This window comes from Manis pentadactyla, chromosome 8 (assembly GCF_030020395.1).
Source record: "Manis pentadactyla isolate mManPen7 chromosome 8, mManPen7.hap1, whole genome shotgun sequence".
Taxonomy (NCBI): Eukaryota; Metazoa; Chordata; class Mammalia; order Pholidota; family Manidae; genus Manis; species Manis pentadactyla.
In genome coordinates, this window is record NC_080026.1 from 63,984,124 (window position 1) to 63,990,006 (window position 5,883).

Here is a 5,883-nt window from a genome sequence, read left to right on the forward strand (position 1 = left end):
GGCATCAGTGATGTTGCTCAAAGCCATTTCAAAGTCATCAGGGAATAGAGTGGCCCTGAGCCCCAGTGTGCCCAGAGAGCCCCAGTGTCTGCCTGTGGCCTACACGACCCATGCTCTCCCAGTACATCCTAATTGAATGGCAAACTCTATGGCCACCTTATCAAATAACCAGTGAGTCTGTGGGGTGTGCTAAGTTCCTCCTAGAATGGCAGAAGCCCCTCTCCTAGTTCTCTGCCCCTCTTCTCCCTCCAGGAAAGTCTGGGAAGGCCTCAGGCGCAGGTCCCAGTCCCACTGGCCTTCCTCTCTCCACCAGAGCCTGGGGCTGCTTCTGGGGCCCCGGTGTTCCTGGCCAGGCCTTGGGCCCCTCACAGTCCCCAGAGGCCAGGACAACACAGGAAGGCCAACAAGGGAAGAGGGGCATCACTGGGCCCAAGGTGAGGGCCCAGCCCACCACAGACCACCTGAGACCCTGGCCAATCTCCAAGCCTCTCTGAGTCCCAAGTTCCTTGTCTGGGGTTCCTTGTCTATAGCTCACTGAGCAGGGAGAAGGGACAGCCCTGGACTGGCCCAGAGGTGAAGCAGAGCTGGTGCCCAAGTTCAGGGCAGGGTACCAGCCTAGCCTTCACTACATCCTTCCATGAGCTGGGCATGGGACACACTTCCTCATGCTCCATGCTCCCTGCCAAGGAAATGCTATTTCCATTTTGCAGATGAGCAAACAGTCTAGTTGAGCTCTTTCCCTAAGCCACGTATGTGAAAGTAGCAGAACCTTGAGTCTTTGCATTCTTTATTGAGACTCCGTCTCACCAGTCACTCCTTCCTGTGTGTTTCAGACCAACTATTGAAAGATAAAAGGGAGGTGTGCTAGGGGCTATGGTCACCAGAGGGAGTCACTTCGAGCCCAGAAGGCCTTGGAACCCTTCATCCTCTGCTGGGCTGGGGGATGCCCTGGCTTCAGGGGGGACCCTGCCTCTCAGGGAGTCTGGTGCACACGAGGTGCACAGAAGCCCCTGCTGGGTATCCCAGTGCTGGCTGACAGGCCTCAAGTTTGAGCAACCACGGGCTCAGGAGAGCAGGTATACAGGATCCCAGCCCCCCGGTGTGGTCCTGCTGGGTTGGCCTGAGCTGTTTGAGGTGCACAAAGGCACACACTGTCACAAAGCCAAAGGTCAGGAATTGTCCCAAATTCACATGCTTAGTGCCATGGCTTTGGCCTTAGGATACACAGGCCCACAGTCCACCCACCCTGGGCTCAGCCCACTGCTACCCTTCTGTTCCCCATCCCCATGCTGCTCTCTTCTTGCAACCTCACACCCATCCTCTGGGTCCCCCTAGACCCTGGCTCAGCCTCCCGCAAGATGCCCCACTCGTCTGGGGCTTTGGGCCCTGTCCCCTGGGCCCTGGCTCCATCGGAAAGAGTCCCAGCTCTGCCCAACTCCGTGGAAGTTTCCAACTCCTAAGTGTCAATCCTCGGGCCACCACTAAATCACTGCAAGAAATGTCAATTACTTGTTAATAGCATATTTACACAGACATATGAGGTTACATCACAGCACTAGCTGTCACTCCCTGACCTGCAGCTTTGGAAGGGTTGAGACAGTTGTGTCTCTGGACCAGACCCTAGGGCTGCTTAGAACCAGGCATTCCTGTGAGGTTTGGGAACATGGGGCACATCTGATTATAAGTCTGCTGGCAAGGACGTGGTTTGCAAACCATTTTTGCTACTTCACCTGTGAACTGAGAAACTTCCATCTGGATTTCACCATTTCTGAATTTTGCTGACGGTTCACAAACCACAGGTCTCCACGGTTTTGAACATATGTGTTCTTGGGAGTTCAGATTCTCAACTTTAATCTTCACTCCCAATTATTCCAGCTTCAGCAAATTCATTCCACCATCTGTCCTGCCAGGGGGCCCGGCACCACCAGTACCAGTGTAACAAAGATGGAGCCCTTCTCAGAGCAGCCAGATGGTCTCCCATCAAAAAAAGAATTCAAGTAAAATAAGACAGACCCTCCACCAGTATCCCCCCCACACCCACCCCTCAACCTGGTTCCCACCCTGAGATTGCTTAGGATATGCAGGAATGTCCAGTGCAGCTTAGGAATGACTTCTATCTCCTCCCAACACATGCACGAGCTGTTTCACAGGATTCAGATCAAGGAGGAACAAATCTGTGAGGTTCCCAACACTGAAATGCTCCTTCCCCATGGTTTTTGTTCACATGTTCACACCATTCAGCCTCAGAGTGAAACAAAATAAGACAGAAAAAGGCATCTTTGGCAGGTTTGGCCTCGGAATTATGGCAGAACTAAAGACACTCATGAGAAATCCCATCTCAGAGACCTAGCCAGAATCAAACACTTACGAGCCAGGGAGCTGCTACCAGCCCTTGGGAGCAGCTCTGGCCTTGATGTGTGGCCCTTTGGGCATGTCCCCCAGTCTCAGTGTGATGAAATGAAGGTTCCTGCACCTTTTCACTTCCTAGCATACAGAATCAGAAGCACAAAGGAGAACTGACTCCCAGAACATACATGGCCAGTGGAGGTCATCCATGTGAGAAAAGACATGCAAGGATTAGAGGAGGGTGTGAAAGTAAAATACAAACAGAAGTCAAAATGGATGGAAAGCAGAATTTATAAAATAATAGTACACATATAACTTTAAACAATGTGAGGAGGGCCTTTATAATGGTCTTGAACTATTTAGGATTTGGGATTCAATCAATTTTGTTCTTCACAGAAAGTTGAAAAGTACCTCACAGATAACACTGTGTTAGATTCTGGAGCAGAAAGATCAGCCTCACCTTGCTTTTAGGTTCCCCTGTTGTGCCCAGTAAAGTGCAAACTCATTGCGGGCACTAAATAAATATGTTCTGCGTGAATCTCACCACTCCGTATGTGAAAGCCTCCAAGATTTCCCTGGGCGAGCCCTCCCCTGCCCTCCTCTCCCTCCACAGCCTCAGTCACACCACCTTGCTCCTGCCTCCTCCAAGGTCCTCTGGTGTGCCTTCACTTTGCTCAAGGCCTGTTCCCGCCCTGGTTCCCACCCTCAGATTGCTTAAGATATGCAGAAGTGTCCAGGGCAGCTTAGGAATGACTTTTATCTCCTCCCAACACATGCACGAGCTGTTTCACAGGAATCAGATCAAGGAGGAACAAATCTGTGAGGTTCCCAATGCCGAAACGCTCCTTCCCCATGGTTTTTGTTCACATGTTCATACCATGTTCCACCACGTGACTCCACTTATACTTCAGCTGGACCCTGCCCTCCACCAAGATGCCTCCCTGATGACCGTTTCTGCCCAGCCAGTTTCCTTCACAACCCACAGACTCTCCATTGCTTCCTTCACAAGTCTGTGGTCTGTCCTCCACCCTGGCCACCAGCTCCACCAGGCGGACACCTTGCTCCCCACCACACACGGCCACTCCTGCCAGGGCTCCCCGGGGGAGCAGCGGGCCTTCCTACAGGCTCACCTCTCTGGAAGTCTCTTCCTGTCACCCAGCCAAGTCCAAGTTTGTTTACCTTCTCTTTGGTCAAAGCCTGACTTTCTATCCCAAGAAGAAAGGCCACAGAACTGCCATAAGTCAAGTCTCTACAAAGTGTGGCCTGGTTTTGTCACTGACGCCCACATTCCCTGAGGATTTTGCCTTGGTCAGGTGATCATCATTTGAATAATGCAACAAGCTGATATTTCTCTGAGCACTTTCATGTGGTTACATTTGCAATATATGTTAATATGTTATGTGACCAGAAACTATACTATTCATTTTGTTTAAAAAAAAACTTAGTTTCTCAAGTTCAATATAGAATGCTGTAACTCCCCAGGACTACAGACTGAAGCATTAGGCAAAATGGAATGTACTATTTTTAGCACACTTGTGCAAACCCCCAGACAAAAGACATGCTCACAGTACCTATCTTGTTTAGCATTTTTTCCCATCAGTGTTTGGAAAGGAGATTATCATTGGAAAGGAGTAGATGGAAAAATAAAAAAAGAAGGCGAATCCAAGAAGAGGATTTAGCAAAAGAAATGCAGAGCTGCAAAGACATATGAAAAGTGAGTTTAGAGTCAGCAGAGCCCCTGGGGAAGCTCAGGGCAGGGCCCTCAGCCAGAGCTGCTCGTTGGGATGCTGACTCCCAGGCTGTGACCAGGGAAATCAGTCTTCGGGGTGGGACACTGGTGGCAGTACTTTTTACTCCGTAGGTTATCTCAGTGAGAAATTGTTGCTCTAGACCAGTGGTTCTCAAATTTAAGAGATTATCAGAACTGCCCAAGAACTGCTTAGGATGCAGACTTCTGGCTGTGCCCCCAGAGCTCCTGGCTTAGCAGGTGCAGCAGGACCTGAGCAGGCATGTCTCTAACAGGCCCCTGGTGATGGGGTGACAGGACTACAGAGTGGCCGACCTTGGCATTAGGTGCAGGCAGTGACCTTATGCTGTCCTGGGGCTGTGAGGCAAGAGAGCCGCAGACTCCAGGGTGGAAAGGCACACCCAGCCCTGGAGTGCAGGCCCATCCTCTGGGTCCCCTCTTCCAGATGCACCCTCCCATCCGGTGGGGGGAGCTCCCTTTCTCCCTGGGAGCCCAGCACATTTCTTCCAGATTTGATTATTGTAAAATCCTCCCTTAAGCAGAGCTGAGTTTTCTCTGCTGTATCGCCTCTTCTGTCTCAGCTCCCCTGAGTGACATGAAGTGACATGAAGACCAGGGCAGTGAATACCTTGGTACCTTAGTCAAGTGCCTCCCCAATAGCTCTTTGGGTGGGGTACCCAGGCTCTTCCGTGGTTCTCTTTGAACTGTTTTGTCCTCTGGGAGGAACGTCCCTGTGACAACCTTCTATTTCCAACCAGCCCTTCATAAAAGCAAACAGGGTGGGGCTGGAGTGGGGAAGGGTCATGTGAACCTGGGCACCAGAGGCAGGTAAAATTTGTCCCTCTTCTGTCACTAGCTGTGACACCCTTAAATAGCCCCTCCTTGTTCCTGAGCCCCAGTGACCTCCAGTGTCCTTGTGGCCAGAATCCAGGGTAGTGACTCCACCATCAAAGGAAACCACCCCGATCTCAGACACACTGGCTCCTTGAAGCATCTTCTCCCTCACCTGGGGATGCAAAACTTTGTGAGACTGAGTGGGGCTGGCTCGGGGCTGGCCCTGAGAGGCCCTGCTGAGGACCTGGGCCCAGACTGCCCCCCTGGGGCTGGGCACTGACTCGGGGCGCTGGCTCTGAAGCTGCTCCCAGTCTCCTTTCCCTCTGAATTCTTCCCACTGCCTTTGCTCTGCCTCCCAGGCTTCCTGTTCCACCTGTCCTGAGATCTTGGGAACGGAGAGCGAGAGAGGCAGACAAAGAGAGTGAGAGATGATTCTGCCCAAGGAGGGAGGAGGTGAAACTACCCAAACTCCAGCCTCTGAAACCCCCAGGCTGGGCACGTCTGAGGTCCAAGTGCTGAGAATCTCACATGTGTATCTTCCATCCTGACTTCTCAACTGCACTTTAGACCCATTTATTCTATTGCTTGCTGAGATATCAAAGGCATCTCAAAAGTTGCATGGAAAAAACGGAAATCTTGATTTTTGCATCCCCTTGCCCAGATCATTCCCCACCCCAATAGCCTGTCTCAGTAAACCCCATGGTGTCACCCCCAAACCCAGAGTCACCCGGCTTCCTTAGCTGTACATGCCGCCACCCCAATCCAACCCATCAGCAAAGCCACAGGAATTGTTTAAAAACCAAGTGAGACCCAGACTCTCTGCTAGCTTCCCATAGCTCTCAGGCCACAGCTGATCACGCCTGCACTTGCCTGCTGCCTCACCTGGCTGCACAGAGAGCTTTCAGGCCCGTGGAGAGAAAGCCAGGCAGAAGAATCAGCAAGTAGAGGGGTGAGTG